Below are 19455 nucleotides of genomic sequence, written 5' to 3'. Positions count from 1 at the left end.
TTTTCTTCGGAAAACAATCAGCTTAGTGGTGAGCAGGAAGTTAAGGAACATAAAATAATTCCTTTATATGCTATGCAGAGCGTTTTCTTCATTTAATTTTCATCTATCTTTGCAGACTTACTCACTTTATAATTCCTAGCTCACTAGTTTCTCACTGGCATTCTCCCATCCTCATCACCCACTCCCAGTAGGCCTGGAGGGGGCTTCAAGAAACTCAGAAAGCTTTGTAGAGCACATTTGAAAACAACTGAGCAAGAGAGGAAAACAAGCAGAAAGACGCACAGGCTAGACTTAGAAAATGATTTAGAATGTTCTCTTCATGGCTTTTCCTAGTAAGGTAAGGGGCCAAAGTAGTTCACTCCATTGATATTTGAATATTCACCATTGTAAGCCCTTTCTCACACATGGCATGATAATATTATATAATTCAGATATGTGTTATTAGGTATAAAGGAGATAAGAACTACCTGAGACCTAATAGTATTTAATAGACTCCAAATTATCTCTATCTTGTTGTCATTAGCTCCCGTGACAGCACTAGATGAAATCTCCCAGAAGAGGGAGCTGTGGTCGACTGGAGGTTTGCCCTCCCTCAACTCAGACAGGTCACACTGCTAACAGTGGGCTATGGGTTGCTATGGTTATCACAGAAAGCTGCTGAATAGGGAGGGAACTGTGACAGCTGCTGTAATGTGGAGGGGCCCTTAACCCCTATAAACTTTTGTGAAAGTCGTTTCCTTTGTGTTGAGCTTGAGATGTTACACTGCTTACTTTCGTGTTGCCAGTGTATATCCTGAGGTCAATAAAGTTTCCTAAGATTGTGTGACCCAGTCTGGTGTTTGCCTTCAAAACATTACCCTGGCAACCAGAGAGAAGCCTCAGCTACAGAGAGAGGTAGGGGCATCCTAGTGACCTTTTGTCTGGAATGTACCTCCCTCTCTTCTTGAGAAAATTCTAATCATATTTCAAATGTCACTTCTTTTCCTGAAGTTTGCCCTACTCGTTTCCCCAGATCATCTCAGAAAAATCATTTCCTCTTCTGTGTTTCTATTGAGCTTTAGGCCAAATTGCAAACACGAAACAACTGCTTTAAGCTGCAGTGGTAGACAAGGTAGCTACATAGCTTTGCAAATTTAGTGTCAGCACATCTTCATCTCTCAAACTCAGGTGGGCATCTGTTCTTCCTAAAAAGCCAGGATAGGACAAAACCTATTTCAATGAAACTGTAGGCCAAAGGGATGTGAGGAACAAAAGATGCAAAGAAGAGAAACAAAGTCACACAAATAGAAAGATTGTCACTGCATCAATAATTCACCAGTGGCAGGCCTTTAGATGGTTTACTGGGAGGAAGTAACTCAGTTGTATACAAAGAGTAAATAATCTGAATTTAAATGAATACCAAAAACGTCAAAAAGGGCAATTTTTCTGCAAATAACCAAGAGAAACTCTAAAATAAAGAACTCATATTCCAATCCAGATTAATACTTATCCAGAAAATGTTGAGATCTTGTACTTCAAAGAAAAAGGAGAAAATGAGAGAAGATGGCCGAATAGGAACAGCTCCAGTCTCCAACTCCCAGCGCGAGCGACACAGAAGACCGGTGATTTCTGCATTTTCAACTGAGGTACTGGGGTCGTCTCACTAGGGAGTGCCGGACAATCGGTGCTGGTCAGCTGCTGCAGCCTGACCAGCGAGAGCTGAAGCAGGGCGAGGCATCGCCTCACCTGGAAGCGCAAGGGGGAAGGGGATCCGTTTTCCTAGCCAGGGGAACTGAGACACACAACACCTGGAAAATCGGGTAACTCCCACCCCAATACTGCGCTGTAAGCATACAGGCATTCCAGGAGAATATATCCCACACCTGGCCGGGAGGGTCCCACGCCCACGAAGCCTCCCTCACTGCTAACACAGCAGTCTGCCGCGATCTATCCGCAAGGCAGCAGCGAGGCTGGGGGAGGGGCGCCCGCCATTGCTGAGGCTTAAGTAGGTAAACAAAGCCGCTGGGAAGCTCGAACTGGGTGGAGCTCACAGCAGCTCAAGGAAGCCTGCCTGTCTCTGTAGTCTCCACCTCTGGGGACAGCGCACAGCTGAAGACCAACAGGGGAAGTAGCGGGAGCCGGTGCAGACGCGAACGACTCTGTCTGACAGCTTTGGGGAGAGCCGCGGATCTCCCAACGCGGAGGTTGAGATCTGAGAACGGACAGACTGCCTGCTCAGGTGTGTCCCTGACCCCTGAGTAGCCTAGCTGGGAGAAATCCCCCACTAGGGGCAGTCTGACACCCCACACCTCACAGGGTGGAGTACACCCCTGAGAGGACACTTCCAAAGGAAGAATCAGACAGGTACACTCGCTGTTCAGCAATATTCTATCTTCGGCAACCTCTGCTGCTGATACCCAGGCAAACAGGGTCTGGAGTGGACCTCAAGCAATCTCCAACAGACCAACAGAGAGTCCTTCTGACTGTCAGAAGGAAAACTATCAAACAGGAAGGACACCTATACCAAAACCCCATCAGTTCGTCACCACCATCAAAGACCAGAGACAGATAAAACCACAAAGATGGGGAAGAAGCAGGGCAGAAAAGCTGGAAATTCAAAAAATAAGAGCGCATCTCCCCCTGCAAAGGAGCGCAGCCCATCACCAGCAACGGATCAAAGCTGGTCAGAGAATGACTTGGACGAGAGGAGAGAAGAAGGCTTCAGTCCATCAAACTTATCAGAGCTAAAGGAGGAATTACGTACCCAGCGCAAAGAAACTAAAAATCTTGAAAAAAGAGTGGAAGAATTGACAGCTAGACTCATTAATGCAGAGAAGATCATAAACGAAATGACAGAGATGAAAACCATGACACGAGAAATACGTGACAAATGCACAAGCTTCAGTAACCGACTCGATCAACTGGAAGAAAGAGTATCAGCGATTGAAGATCAAATGAATGAAATGAAGCGAGAAGAGAAACCAAAAGAAAAAAGAAGAAAAAGAAATGAGCAAAGCCTGCAAGAAGTATGGGATTACGTAAAAAGACCAAATCTACGTCTGATTGGGGTGCCTGAAAGTGAGGGGGAAAATGGAACCAAGTTGGAAAACACTCTTCAGGATATCATCCAGGAGAACTTCCCCAACCTAGTAGGGCAGGACAACATTCAAATTCAGGAAATACAGAGAACGCCACAAAGATACTCCTCCAGAAGAGCAACTCCAAGACACATAATTGCCAGATTCACCAAAGTTGAAATGAAGGAAAAAATCTTAAGGGCAGCCAGAGAGAAAGGTCGGGTCACCCACAAAGGGAAGCCCATCAGACTAACAGCAGATCTCTCGGCAGAAACTCTACAAGCCAGAAGAGAGTGGGGGCCAATATTCAACGTTCTTAAAGAAAAGAATTTTCAACCCAGAATTTCATATCCAGCCAAACTAAGTTTCATAAGTGAAGGAGAAATAAAATCCTTTACAGATAAGCAAATGCTTAGAGATTTTGTCACCACCAGGCCTGCCTTACAAGAGACCCTGAAGGAAGCCCTAAACATGGAAAGGAACAACCGGTACCAGCCATCGCAAAAACATGGCAAAATGTAAAGACCATCGAGGCTAGGAAGAAACTGCATCAACTAACGAGCAAAATAACCAGTTAATATCATAATGGCAGGATCAAGTTCACACATAACAATATTAACCTTAAATGTTAATGGACTAAATGCTCCAATTAAAAGACACAGACTGGCAAACTGGATAAAGAGTCAAGACCCATCAGTCTGCTGTATTCAGGAGACGCATCTCACATGCAGAGACATACATAGGCTCAAAATAAAGGGATGGAGGAAGATCTACCAAGCAAATGGAGAACAAAAAAAAGCAGGGGTTGCAATCCTAGTCTCTGATAAAACAGACTTTAAACCATCAAAGATCAAAAGAGACAAAGAAGGCCATTACATAATGGTAAAGGGATCAATTCAACAGGAAGAGCTAACTCTCCTAAATATATATGCACCCAATAAAGGAGCACCCAGATTCATAAAGCAAGTCCTTAGAGACTTACAAAGAGACTTAGACTCCCATACAATAATAATGGGAGACTTCAACACTCCGCTGTCAACATTAGACAGATCAACGAGACAGAAAGTTAACAAGGATATCCAGGAATTGAACTCATCTCTGCACCAAGCGGACCTAATAGACATCTATAGAACTCTCCACCCCAAATCAACAGAATATACATTCTTCTCAGCACCACATCGCACTTATTCCAAAATTGACCACATAATTGGAAGTAAAGCACTCCTCAGCAAATGTAAAAGAACAGAAATTATAACAAACTGTCTCTCAGACCACAGTGCAATCAAACTAGAACTCAGGACTAAGAAACTCAATCAAAACCGCTCAACTACATGGAAACTGAACAACCTGCTCCTGAATGACTACTGGGTACATAACGAAATGAAAGCGGAAATAAAGATGTTCTTTGAAACCAATGAGAACAAAGATACAACATACCAGAATCTCTGGGACACATTTAAAGCAGTGTGTAGAGGGAAATTTATAGCACTAAATGCCCACAAGAGAAAACAGGAAGGATCTAAAATTGACACTCTAACATCACAATTAAAAGAACTAGAGAGGCAAGAGCAATCACATTCAAAAGCTAGCAGAAGGCAAGAAATAACTAAGATCAGAGCAGAACTGAAGGAGATAGAGACACAAAAAACCCTCCAAAAAATCAATGAATCCAGGAGTTGGTTTTTTGAAAAGATCAACAAAATTGACAGACCGCTAGCAAGGCTAATAAAGAAAAAAAGAGAGAGGAATCAAATCGATGCAATAAAAAATGATAAAGGGGATATCACCACTGACCCCAAAGAAATACAAACTACCATCAGAGAATACTATAAACGCCTCTACGCAAATCAACTAGAAAATCTAGAAGAAATGGATAATTTCCTGGATACTTACACTCTCCCAAGGCTAAACCAGGAAGAAGTTGAATCCCTGAATAGACCAATAGCAGGCTCTGAAATTGAGGCAACAATTAATAGCCTACCCACCAAAAAAAGTCCAGGACCAGATGGATTCACAGCTGAATTCTACCAGAGGTACAAGGAGGAGCTGGTACCATTCCTTCTGAAACTATTCCAATCAATAGAAAAAGAGGGAATCCTCCCTAACTCATTTTATGAGGCCAACATCATCCTGATACCAAAGCCTGGCAGAGACACAACAAAAAAAGAGAATTTTAGACCAATATCCCTGATGAACATTGATGCAAAAATCCTCAATAAAATACTGGCAAACCGGATTCAGCAGCACATCAAAAAGCTTATCCACCATGATCAAGTGGGCTTCATCCCTGGGATGCAAGGCTGGTTCAACATTCGCAAATCAATAAACGTAATCCAGCATATAAACAGAACCAAAGACAAGAACCACATGATCATCTCAATAGATGCAGAAAAGGCTTTTGACAAAATTCAACAGCCCTTCATGCTAAAAACGCTCAATAAATTCGGTATTGATGGAACGTACCTCAAAATAATAAGAGCTATTTATGACAAACCCACAGCTAATATCATACTGAATGGGCAAAAACTGGAAAAATTCCCTTTGAAAACTGGCACAAGACAGGGATGCCCTCTCTCACCACTCCTATTCAACATAGTGTTGGAAGTTCTGGCTAGGGCAATCAGGCAAGAGAAAGAAATCAAGGGTATCCAGTTAGGAAAAGAAGAAGTCAAATTGTCCCTGTTTGCAGATGACATGATTGTATATTTAGAAAACCCCATCGTCTCAGCCCAAAATCTCCTTAAGCTGATAAGCAACTTCAGCAAAGTCTCAGGATACAAAATTAATGTGCAAAAATCACAAGCATTCTTATACACCAGCAACAGACAAGCAGAGAGCCAAATCAGGAATGAACTTCCATTCACAATTGCTTCAAAGAGAATAAAATACCTAGGAATCCAGCTTACAAGGGATGTAAAGGACCTCTTCAAGGAGAACTACAAACCACTGCTCAGTGAAATCAAAGAGGACACAAACAAATGGAAGAACATACCATGCTCATGGATAGGAAGAATCAATATCGTGAAAATGGCCATACTCCCCAAGGTTATTTATAGATTCAATGCCATCCCCATCAAGCTACCAATGAGTTTCTTCACAGAATTGGAAAAAACTGCTTTAAAGTTCATATGGAACCAAAAAAGAGCCCGCATTGCCAAGACAATCCTAAGTCAAAAGGACAAAGCTGGAGGCGTCACGCTACCTGACTTCAAACTATACTACAAGGCTACAGTAACCAAAACAGCATGGTACTGGTACCAAAACAGAGATATAGACCAATGGAACAGAACAGAGTCCTCAGAAATAATACCGCACATCTACAGCCATCTGATCTTTGACAAACCTGAGAGAAACAAGAAATGGGGAAAGGATTCCCTATTTAATAAATGGTGCTGGGAAAATTGGCTAGCCATAAGTAGAAAGCTGAAACTGGATCCTTTCCTTACCCCTTATACGAAGATTAATTCAAGATGGATTAGAGACTTAAATGTTAGACCTAATACCATAAAAACCCTAGAAGAAAATCTAGGTAGTACCATTCAGGACATAGGCATGGGCAAGGACTTCATGTCTAAAACACCAAAAGCAACGGCAGCAAAAGCCAAAATTGACAAATGGGATCTCATTAAACTAAAGAGCTTTTGCACAGCAAAAGAAACTACCATCAGAGTGAACAGGCAACCTACAGAATGGGAGAAAATTTTTGCAACCTACTCATCTGACAAAGGGCTAATATCCAGAATCTACAAAGAACTCAAACAAATATACGAGAAAAAAACAAACAACCCCATCAAAAAGTGGGGAAAGGATATGAACAGACATTTCTCAAAAGAAGATATTCATACAGCCAACAGACACATGAAAAAATGCTCATCATCACTGGCCATCAGAGAAATGCAAATCAAAACCACAATGAGATACCATCTCACACCAGTTAGAATGGCAATCATTAAGAAGTCAGGAAACAACAGGTGTTGGAGAGGATGTGGAGAAATAGGAACACTTTTACACTGTTGGTGGGATTGTAAACTAGTTCAACCATTATGGAAAACAGTATGGCAATTCCTCAAGGATCTAGAACTAGATGTACCATATGACCCAGCCATCCCACTACTGGGTATATACCCAAAGGATTATAAATTAGTCTACTACAAAGACACATGTACACGTATGTTTATTGCGGCACTATTCACAATAGCAAAGACTTGGAATCAACCCAAATGTCCATCTGTGACAGACTGGATTAAGAAAATGTGGCACATATACACCATGGAATACTATGCAGCCATAAAAAAGGATGAGTTTGCGTCCTTTGTAGGGACATGGATGCAGCTGGAAACCATCATTCTTAGCAAACTATCACAAGAAGAGAAAACCAAACACCGCATGTTCTCACTCATAGGTGGGAACTGACCAATGAGATCACTTGGACTCGGGAAGGGGAACATCACACACTGGGGTCTATCATGGGGAGGGGGGAGGGGGGAGGAGGGAGGGATTGCATTGGGGAGTTATACATGATATAAATGATGAATTGATGGGTGCTGACGAGTTGATGGGTGCAGCACACCAACATGGCATAAGTATACATATGTAACAAACCTGCACGTTATGCACATGTACCCTAGAACTTAAAGTATAATAAAAAAATAAATAAATAAAAATAATAATAAAATAAAATAAAAAAAAAATAAATGGTGATTAATCCATCAAAAAAAAAAAAAGAATGAGAATAACATGTGTAGAGATGTCTATCTCATGTCAATAATTTCATTTTAATAAAAAGTTTGTTTTCCCATTTTAAAAAGAAAAAAAAAAAAAAAAAAAAAAAAAAAAAAAGGAAGAATCAATATCGTGAAAATGGCCATACTCCCCAAGGTTATTTATAGATTCAATGCCATCCCCATCAAGCTACCAATGAGTTTCTTCACAGAATTGGAAAAAACTGCTTTAAAGTTCATATGGAACCAAAAAAGAGCCCGCATTGCCAAGACAATCCTAAGTCAAAAGGACAAAGCTGGAGGCGTCACGCTACCTGACTTCAAACTATACTACAAGGCTACAGTAACCAAAACAGCATGGTACTGGTACCAAAACAGAGATATAGACCAATGGAACAGAACAGAGTCCTCAGAAATAATACCACACATCTACAGCCATCTGATCTTTGACAAACCTGAGAGAAACAAGAAATGGGGAAAGGATTCCCTATTTAATAAATGGTGCTGGGAAAATTGGCTAGCCATAAGTAGAAAGCTGAAACTGGATCCTTTCCTTACCCCTTATACGAAGATTAATTCAAGATGGATTAGAGACTTAAATGTTAGACCTAATACCATAAAAACCCTAGAAGAAAATCTAGGTAGTACCATTCAGGACATAGGCATGGGCAAGGACTTCATGTCTAAAACACCAAAAGCAACGGCAGCAAAAGCCAAAATTGACAAATGGGATCTCATTAAACTAAAGAGCTTTTGCACAGCAAAAGAAACTACCATCAGAGTGAACAGGCAACCTACAGAATGGGAGAAAATTTTTGCAACCTACTCATCTGACAAAGGGCTAATATCCAGAATCTACAAAGAACTCAAACAAATATACGAGAAAAAAACAAACAACCCCATCAAAAAGTGGGGAAAGGATATGAACAGACATTTCTCAAAAGAAGATATTCATACAGCCAACAGACACATGAAAAAATGCTCATCATCACTGGCCATCAGAGAAATGCAAATCAAAACCACAATGAGATACCATCTCACACCAGTTAGAATGGCAATCATTAAGAAGTCAGGAAACAACAGGTGTTGGAGAGGATGTGGAGAAATAGGAACACTTTTACACTGTTGGTGGGATTGTAAACTAGTTCAACCATTATGGAAAACAGTATGGCAATTCCTCAAGGATCTAGAACTAGATGTACCATATGACCCAGCCATCCCACTACTGGGTATATACCCAAAGGATTATAAATTAGTCTACTACAAAGACACATGCACACGTATGTTTATTGCGGCACTATTCACAATAGCAAAGACTTGGAATCAACCCAAATGTCCATCTGTGACAGACTGGATTAAGAAAATGTGGCACATATACACCATGGAATACTATGCAGCCATAAAAAAGGATGAGTTTGCGTCCTTTGTAGGGACATGGATGCAGCTGGAAACCATCATTCTTAGCAAACTATCACAAGAAGAGAAAACCAAACACCGCATGTTCTCACTCATAGGTGGGAACTGAACAATGAGATCACTTGGACTCGGGAAGGGGAACATCACACACTGGGGTCTATCATGGGGAGGGGGGAGGGGGGAGGAGGGAGGGATTGCATTGGGGAGTTATACAAGATATAAATGATGAATTGATGGGTGCTGACGAGTTGATGGGTGCAGCACACCAACATGGCATAAGTATACATATGTAACAAACCTGCACGTTATGCACATGTACCCTAGAACTTAAAGTATAATAAAAAAAAAAAAAAAAAAAAAGAAAAAGGAAGGAAAACTATCTTTAGTTATGATGGTGGTTTTTGTTTGTTTTGGTTGTTGTATTATTATATTATTTTTAACTAATGTCTAATAATGAAAAGTATATTAATAGCTATTAATAAAATTTATTGATAGCTCATGATGTGCCAGGTATTTTATTGTATACTAAGGACTTCACATCGACTATACAACCAAGTATTTTTATTGTCGATATTTTTCAAGTGAGAATATTGAGACCTAGAAAGGTTAAGTTACTGGCTGAATGTGACAAAGCGAGGCCAGTTACAAAAGGTAGGATTTAAGTCACGCCTTCTGGGTTAAAAATATGCTCCCTTTACCTCACTATTATATTACATTGTGAGGACTTTTATGTGAACATCTATAATACTGTTTACCATCGTCTTAACTTGTACCCTCGGTGGAGGAGAAGACAGGAGCAAGGGTCAGGGCAATTATACCACAAAGCATTGAAAATACTGATGGGGATGGGGCGAGCTCCTCCAAGGGAGATAAATGGATGGGTACAAGAGGACAATGAGTTGACAAGGGACAGAAGAATCTTCTAAGCCAAAGGGAGCAGAATTGACTGAGTAGGAGCACAAATCAGTACCTTCCTGTGAGCAGTGGCTTGGAGACCCAAGCTAGTTCCCTCATGCTACCCCATGATGTCAGAGTGCTTTGTTTCCAGGTGTCGGAATGAAAGAGAGAGAGTGGAGAAGGTACACCTGTTGTTGACTGACTTAGACAGAAGTTCTCTGCTCACCATCCTTCAGGGAGAATTGCTCACATGACCAGACCCATATATATGTGGGAAAAGAAAACAAGGACATTTGGTGAGATCTAAAATTCTAACAAATCCATTAATGGTAATAACCCAACAGTTGATTTGTTTTCTGCTTATTTCTCCAGCCCCAGTCTAACCAAACCAGTCTTCTCTTTATCTCTTTTTTGACACCAAGACTCCACCTGACAGTCTTCACAGATATTGTTTCCCTTCCTTTTTCAGTAGCTAATTCCTGTATATCCTACAGAGTGCCTTTTAAGTACATCTTCAGGGAAAATTTTTTGGCTTGACCAAATCCTAGATAAGGTTCTCATAATACCACCTATCATTTTTGGTTTCAGTATCAGTTTTATACTTTGTAATTATTTGACTATTTTTTTCTCCCCTTCCACTAATAGACTGTAATTTGAATGGGAGCTGTCTTTTTGGTTCATTGTTTTGTTTTTAGAGATTTACAATAGTAGATACTTAATAAATGCTAGCTGACTGAATGATTGACTGACTGGCTGAATAAATAAATACATAAATGATTGACTGGCTGAATAAATAAATACATAGTATCTTTATTAGCATTTTATCACTAGAAGCTTTCAAAGAGTAGAATATCACTTGTCAAAAATACTATAGAAGAACTGGTATTTGAAATCAATGGATTATTCATTTATTTATTCATTACATACCTTTTGAGTGTCTGTACTGCTAGGGATTATGAGGCACTGGAGACCTATTTGGAACTCAGAGAAACTTTCCATGAATCACCATGTTTGCCTTCATCTGGTCTTTGAACACTCTTCCTTCTACCTGGAGCCCTTCTTCACTGTGCCTTTTTTTTTCTCTAACTAATTCTTAAACATCCCAGGAGTCTCAGCTTAAGTGAATTTCATCCAAGTACATTCATGACTCCCAAAATCTGTTTTAAAGGCACTATGTATCACTTGTATGTTAGTTATCATGGGGTATATAGGATGGGTGAAAACAGGTGTGGCAGACCACTGCTGCTCCTCCAATGTCCACCCTTCTCCACTGACATATCATGAACTTTTAGCTGAGCACAGAGCCACCCAGTTGAAGACCACATTTTCCATCCTTCCTACAGCTAGGTGGCTTCTTGCAGCTGGGGTGGCCACAGGACTACACATTGACAGAAGAGATGGGCGTAGATGTATGTATGATCCTTTCAGGTCTTTTCCTTGTTTATGATTGTCCATAACGTCCCCTGATCCCTTCTCCCTTTCTTCTGCCTGTAGTAATAGCAAAAATTGGAGCAGATTTCTCGGGCCTGAAAGTGTGGGGCATGGCCCTACCAATCCACAGACATACAGGAGAGAAATGCACATTTGCTTATTTATTTCATTATACTTTGGGGTTTCTTTGTTAACAGAAGCTTAGCTTATAATCTGACTAGGGCAACAGAGATCGTATTTGTAAAGTTTATCTTTGTATCCACTTCTTGAGGCGTGGGTTTTGGCAGATAGTAGGCACCTAATAACTATTTATTGAATAAATGAATGAGTGGTTTGGTAATGTCAAAATGAGGGGTGTGATGATTCAGGCTGGGAAATGGCCAGTCTCCAGGTAATAATATGAACCAAGAAATATATATTAGGCTTGATTATTCCTTGCATAGAGAGACACATAACCTAGATGATTATATATTTATATATGATATATATTTAATAAGCATTATATATTTCAAAAATTAAGCATATTATATTAAATATATAGCATACATTAATATATACTATATTATATATTATATCATTCATGTTGTTATAATTTAATATGTTATAAATGTCATTAAATTATAATTTTATTATATTATACATATTATAATATAGATAATACATATGTAAAACATATTATTTTCCTTAGAGGAAATCAGTTCATTATTTAAAGACTGAAGGAAAAATTGAGATGCATAGGCTGAAAGGCAGAGAATAAAATGGATTTCAGCAAATTGTTGAGTTATTAACTGGTGATTTTTCTAAAAAATGAAAACTCATATTTAAGTAATAGCAATCTGTGAGAATCCTGAGGGACAGCAGTATAGTTTCTTTCTTTATTCTTTAATAATTTGTGTTTTATTTTTCCTATTTGAGACACTTGGCTTAATTTTGGAGTCCCATGTTTACCTCTCCAATTTGGCAGCAGTACCTTTTCGTAGACTCTTCAGTCTAGGGCTAGAATTGGGTATTATCATTGGAACCAGAACAATGCTAATTTTCTTTATTCCATTTTTTTCCCATTCTTATTTAGACTTTGTTCATTTTTAATCATTCTGTTATTTTTTTGTGAGTGCAGCAATATTTTTAAATATATGCATACTTACACAAGATCTACTTAATGGTAACAGGAAGGACCTCCAGAGCATCTGCCCCAATTACTTATCAGGTCACTTTTTATCCTCTAAATATAGATTATTCATTGCTATCACTACTTTTCTTTGTAGTCTATCTTTATTGGGGTTATTCTCTCCAGTGGTGATCACTATGACCTCTAGGCAGTTATTTCATTGATGAATCAATCCATATAATAATCTGACAAAAATCTTAAAATGACTTTTTCAGGTCTAGGTTGTGGATTACTGCAATGTAATGATTACTGAATTTGAAATATGTGTAATTCATGTAGATGCTGAGTGTTAGGAAAATCTGAGAGTACAGGAAAGGAAGTCTTCGTTGAGATGGTGTTACTAAAGTAATAACTGTTAGGCCTCCTCAGGCCTTGTCATGGACGTCCCAGAACATCACTTCTACCACATCGTATTGGTAGAAGCCAGTCCCAAGGTAAACTTCAATTTCAGTAACAGGAAAAACAGTCTACGAATGAAATTGAGGAGTGCCAGAGACTAGCAGTTGGTGCCCATCTTTGCAAACTATTTACTATACACAACACACTCTTGAAGTCCAGAAATTTGTCTTCTATTATTTCAGAAAAATATGCTTGAATATTCAGTTTCTTCCATTTTCCTCTTTATTTACCACACTCTTGCATATATGGGATCCCATTGTCCGTTTTCTATAAAAATCATTTTCCTATTATATAAAATATTTTAAAATACAGATTTAAAGTTTTTTTCTCTCCTATAATTTTTCTCCAGGTTCCTAATTAAATTTTTAACTCCTCTTTCATTTTGCAACTTGATGGCTTTTTCTCATTCATTTACTTTCTGGTATCTGTCAGTTCAATATTTTAAATTTTATTCTCTTCTTTGAACACTTGTAGCTCTACTTTGACTAGAATTCAAATTGCCATTTTTATAAATCTGTTTGAGTTTCTGAAGGGTGGCTTGGGTCATAGTATCCATTTATTTCCTGGTGATGATAATTTTATACCTGTATTCAACAACCAGCTTTATTTATTTATTTATTTATTTATTTATTTATTTATGCCATTTCTACCTCTTTTAGGAGGTAATAGTTTTGCAGAGATTGTATTTTGTTTCATTTTTGAGTATTTTTGAATGGACCATCAATTTGTGGAAGAATATTTTAAGATACAATTTCTTTGCTGTCAGTAGGATATTCTCTAATAAAAGGTTTTGTTTATGTATGTGAAAGTTGATTTAAATTTTCCTTCTATTTTCAGCTATTAAATATCAGCAGCTGCATATAGCTTACAAATCCACATTTTTCACTCTATCTTTTAGTTGCATAGATGGTGCACTTATACTCTTCCTCTCTCCTCTGGATGTGTGCTTTCTATACATGCTCAGCTACAATTCTTTTTTCTTTTTTTTCTGAGACAGAGTTTTGCTCTTGTTGCCCAGTCTGGAGTGCAATGGCACGATCTTGGCTCACTACAACCTCCACCTCCCAGGTTCAAGCCATTCTCCTGCCTCAGCCTCCCAAGTAGCTGGGATTACAGGCACATGCTACCACACCCAGTTAATTTTGTAATTTTAGTAGAGATGAGGTTTCACCATGTTGGCCAGGTTGGTCTCAAACTCCTGACCTCAAGTAATCCACCTGCCTCAGCCTCCCAAAGTGCTGGGATTACAGGCATGAGCCACTGCACTGGGCCCCCTCAGCTACAAGCTACAATTCTTAATCTCCTTCTCACCCTTTCCCTCCTTCTGCTGCTTCCTCACTCCCTTCTTACCCTCGGGCCTCTTTCACAGGCAGCAACATGGCTCAGTATCATCATTCCAAGCAATGACTTCATAGTTTTATCCTTTGGGAGATGTGATGCTGTTGGGGAAATCCATTCTTTTCCACTTTTTTCCTGATTGTCTTCTCCCAATGTCATCACTCACCCTAGTTGTCTTCATACACATTTCATATATACTCTCTTATAATCAGCGATGTTAATACTTTTTTAAAAGCTCCAAATTGCCTGTTTAAATATTCTAGCTACAGCTTTAAAAGTAATTCTTCTATTGTCTCTTATATCTACAATTAGGAGCTGCATAACAATATTTCAGTCAATGATGGACCGTACATAACGTTGCTGCTCCCGTAAGATTATAATATCATGTTTTTACTATACCTTTTTATGTTCAGATATATTTAGATACACAAATACATCCTATTGTGTCACAATTACCTACAATATTCAGTGCAGTAACATGCTGTACAGGTTTGAGGCCTAAGAGCAACAGACTGTACCATACAGTTTAGGTGTATAGTGGCCTATACTATCTAGGTTTGTGGAAGTATACTCTGATGTTCTCACAATGACCAAAGAGCCTAACAATGCATTTCTCAGAATATCTCCCCATCATCAAATGTCTCATGACTGTATATATGTATTTATACACACACACACACACACACACACACACACACACACACACAGACTAAATATATGAGGTAAACAAATGAGGCCACAGAATTCATAGGCACAATTCAAAGAATTCAATGTATGAACACCCAGTACCCAGCTGGTATTCTGAAAGAAACAGAATATTAATAGACCTTTGATGCTCCTGTGTGATTTTATCAATAGCATGGTCCTTCCCCCTGTCCACAAGTAAGCATGTCCTGAAGGCTGTATCATTAGTTTGTTTGTTTATATTTTTAGAATACTCATGTGCATACATGCATGCATACATACATATATATGATTTGTGAAGTGTATATTGTTTACTTTTACCTGTTTTGGGCCTTTATAAAAATGAAATGATTTTTTAAGCACTCTTCTACAGTTTCTTTTTCTTTTCTTTCATACTTGTAGCTGTCAATCGTTCATTTACATTCATTTTATAATTATGAAAGAGTTTCTCAAGTATATATAAAATCAGTGTGTTATAAAGCATCATAGCTTTAAATTTGCACATGTAAAACTAAATGTTTGTCAAAGCTATTTAGTAGACGTTTATTTTTCCAAGTACTACTGTATAGAACCTATTCAACTTTTATTATTTTTCTGTTTTACTTTTTCACAGGACTTAGAATTATGTGTGCATGTGTATATATTTGAATATTGATTCTGTACTGGTCATATGTGTTACAAGTATAAACTCCAAGTTTCTGACTTGCTTTTTCATTCTTAATGTATCTTTCAATGAACAAAAGCTCTTTTAAGATAATGAGTTGTATAATTTTATTTTCCTTTAGGGATGGTGCTATTTGTATTTTGTTTACAAAGTCCTTCTCTCTCCTAAAACGAGAAAGTTATTCTCCTATTTGTTTACCTAAAAGTTTACAATTTTCCTTTTGCATTTAAGTTTATAAATTATGGAACTAACATTTGTGTATGGTATGAAATAGGGAAGCAATTTAATTCTTTTCCATATGACCAATCAATTGCCTCGGTAGCTTTCCCCATTGATCTGCATTGCTAAATCTATTGTAAATTATGTTCCCTACAAATTCACAAGTCTGTTTTATTAGTCTATTCCTGGATTACTGCCATACTACATTAGATTGAGTATATTTAAAACATATTTTTATGTCTAGTGATAGAAGTTCTTTGTCCTGAGTTTTCCAGTCTCCTCTATTTTTATGATCCTCTTTCTCCTTCTCCCCACCCTCTCCAATTTATTCTCCTCCCATTTGTCTCCCTCTTTCCTCATATTTCCTTCTTTCCATCTTCTCCACATCTCTTCTTTTCCTTCTACTTCTCTTCCTATAGTTTTTCCTTTTTTATTTCTCTCCCTGTCTTCCTTTCTTCCTTTATATTCCAATCTTCCCATTCCCTTAATTTATTCTTGAAAGGACTAATAATTGTTTGATTCTCAAATAAACTGTAGCTAAGTAAACGAGACAAAAATATGAGTGGGATTTAAGTTAATGGAGAAATTATTTCTAAGAATAATAAATTCAAAGGGAGAATTGAGCAGGGATCCAGAAATGATTCTTGTAGTAGGTAGCATTTGAGTTAGGACTTAAAGTGACAGCTAGATTTTAGAGTGAATATCTCCAGGCTCAAGGCCTTCCAAGTAGAAGAAACACATTGAAATAAGTTTCAGGAAGATAAAAATACAGGTGATAGTATGCAGTAAGTAGAGCATTTCAACTAGTCCATGGGTGCACATGGTAGAGGGTCATAAGTCAGCAAAAGAGAGTGACCTTGGTGTCCTTTCCCTGTGAGTCATTGAAGAACCATGAAAAGATATGCTATAGGAAGTTATTTCAATGTGTTACATAAATCAAAGATGGGAACAACTGGAGTCCAGGAAACCATAAAACAGTACTGGCATAGTTTAGTCAAAAGGTAGCAAAGGCATATACTAGAGCCTGGGCATCAGGAATCAAAATAATAGACACCTGCCAGTCTTTGCAAAAAGACAATCAACCGGTCCTGGTAATCATGGGCAGTGAGGGAGGGGATGAGATCAAAGACAGCACTGAGACCTTGACCCTGGAAGAGTAAGAGGTTGCAAATTCCATTTACAAGGACTGGATGGAAATATCTAGCAGTGTATTGAAAATGTGAGTTTGGTCTCTCTGAGGAGCAGCTGACAGACAGAGGAGGAGAATGTGTAGAAGTGGGAAAATGTGAATTTGGATACTGTAGTATAGTGGACGCTAAGAAAATATTCTCCTCATCATTGAAAATGGTCAAAATCAGAGTCACCATCCCACAATTAGAAATAGGCCAGCAGGACCCCTTGTCCTTGGGGAAATCAGTGTCCATCTTTTAGGTCCAAAGCCCTTAGAATGTTTAATGTCAGGCCGTGGCACTGAGGAAAAGGCAGTGGGCTGTTGGTGTCTGTAGGCCCAGGTTAGTGGAGGATGGGGATGAGGAAATTCATGCTTATAGTGTCATATGCTACACAAGTCAAGAAGCATGAGGATTAAAATGAATTACTAAATTTATTAATCCAGAGAATATTATTAAATTTGGAAAGACTAGTTGCAGGAGAGGATTTGGGGCTAGAGATGAGAGTTCAAAGATTTGAAGAGCAACTAAGGAAGGAGAAAATGTAGACAGCTGATTTACACTATAATTTTGAGAATTTGGAGTTAATCAGGAGAGAGGTCTGGTGGGCTGAGGAGCTATGGGGGATGGAAAAATAGAGCATTGTTTTTAGAATGGGGAAAAACTTGTTTGTAGTTCAGAAAGATAAAGAGAAGAAACAAGTTTGAATAAGCAGAGGCTGATAAACTTGCGGAGTATTTTGAGTCTATGGAACAAAGAATACAGGTGGAGGGGTCTCATGTAGAAAAGAAGGGATAAGCAATGCCTAATCCTTTGAGGGAAAAGAAGGCCTGAAGGAATTGGGATAAGGAGGGGTTTTGAGTTAGGAAGGTACCTACCAAGGAAACACTCTGAATCTTCTTGCTCTCAGTGAAGCAGAAGAAGGAGTCATCTGCTTAGAGTGATGAGGGGGCTGAGTGTACTCAGAACTGAGTATCACAAAGGGTTGCAAACAAATAGCTTTGCAAAATGTGATCAAGATTTAATCACCAATCTGTGGCAGCATCCATAGAAACATATCTGGTGTTTTTATAGGCATACCTCGGAGATACTGCGGGTTTGGTTCCAGTCCACCTCAATAAAGCGAGTTACACACAACTATTTTGGTTTCCTAGTGCACATAAAAGTCATGTTTATACTATACTGTAGTCTATTAAGTGTGCAATAGCATTATGTCTAAAAAAAAGTAGTACCTTAATTAAAAATACTTTATTGCTGAAAAATGCTGACACAGAGACTTGAAGTGAGCACACGTTGTTGGAAAACTGGCACCAATAGATTTGCTCAAGACAGGGTTGCCACAAGCTCCTATCTTCAGTTTATTAAAATAAATCAGTGTCTGCAAAGCACAGTAAGGCAACATGGAATAGAACAAGATATACCTGTATTATTATGCTGTTGTTGGTATTGCTATGGATTTGCTTAATTTCAGATTTGCTTTCCTACTAATATTAGCACTGAATAGTTGAGGGAAAATTTTCATTTTCTGCCTTACTGCTTATAAAATATGTTAATAGGTAAAAATAGAAATCAAAGCCATCTTTTCTTTTTTTGTGTGAAATTACAGAGTACAAGTTTAAAAAACAAGTTTTCCTTTAACTCTAGAGGCAGACCTAAATCTTGAGTGGCATAAAAAAAGATTTCACATGGGAAGCTGGATTTTTAGGCTAATGAATACAACTCTATTTTTGATACTATGCTGTGTGTTTATATAAAATAGAGGAGCATTTTAGGCCAATTAGTGGCTTGCAAACCCTATACTTTTTCCAGCAAGGACTAAGCTTGACAAACTTGAGAAGTTAATACGGAGAAGCGTTGGCAGTAGATCGTGCGGTTGGCTTGACTCAAAGCAACAAAGCTTTAGCATAAATTAGTTTTTATTTGTTAAAAGAAAAACAAATTCTGTTTGTTTTTGTAATACAGTTTGTTGGTTCTTTTAATTTGGGGGAAAATTTGGGGAATTCCAGTTCTCAGAGAAGTAAGAAGCTGAGCTCAGCATGAGCCAGGCCCTGGCTTCCAGGCCCTGTGTAAACAGCCACATGAGTCTTCCTCAATACACCTCGGTTTGAGGCAGCAGGGCGGTCCTGTTATGCCTGGACCTCAGCTGAACCAAGAGTGCTAGCCAGCCAATGACTGCTGTGTGATCCACAGTAGATTATTCAGACCACCAAAGGCAGCCTGTGGCTCTTCTCACACCAACCTTTAGCCCTGACTTTTATGTAGTGGCTGTGGAAAGCAAATTTTATAGAATGCT

The sequence above is a fragment of the Rhinopithecus roxellana genome, chromosome 1 (assembly GCF_007565055.1).
Source record: "Rhinopithecus roxellana isolate Shanxi Qingling chromosome 1, ASM756505v1, whole genome shotgun sequence".
NCBI classification, from domain to species: Eukaryota; Metazoa; Chordata; class Mammalia; order Primates; family Cercopithecidae; genus Rhinopithecus; species Rhinopithecus roxellana.
The sequence above is the reverse complement of the archived record's forward strand: the minus strand, read 5'-3'. Positions refer to the sequence as shown.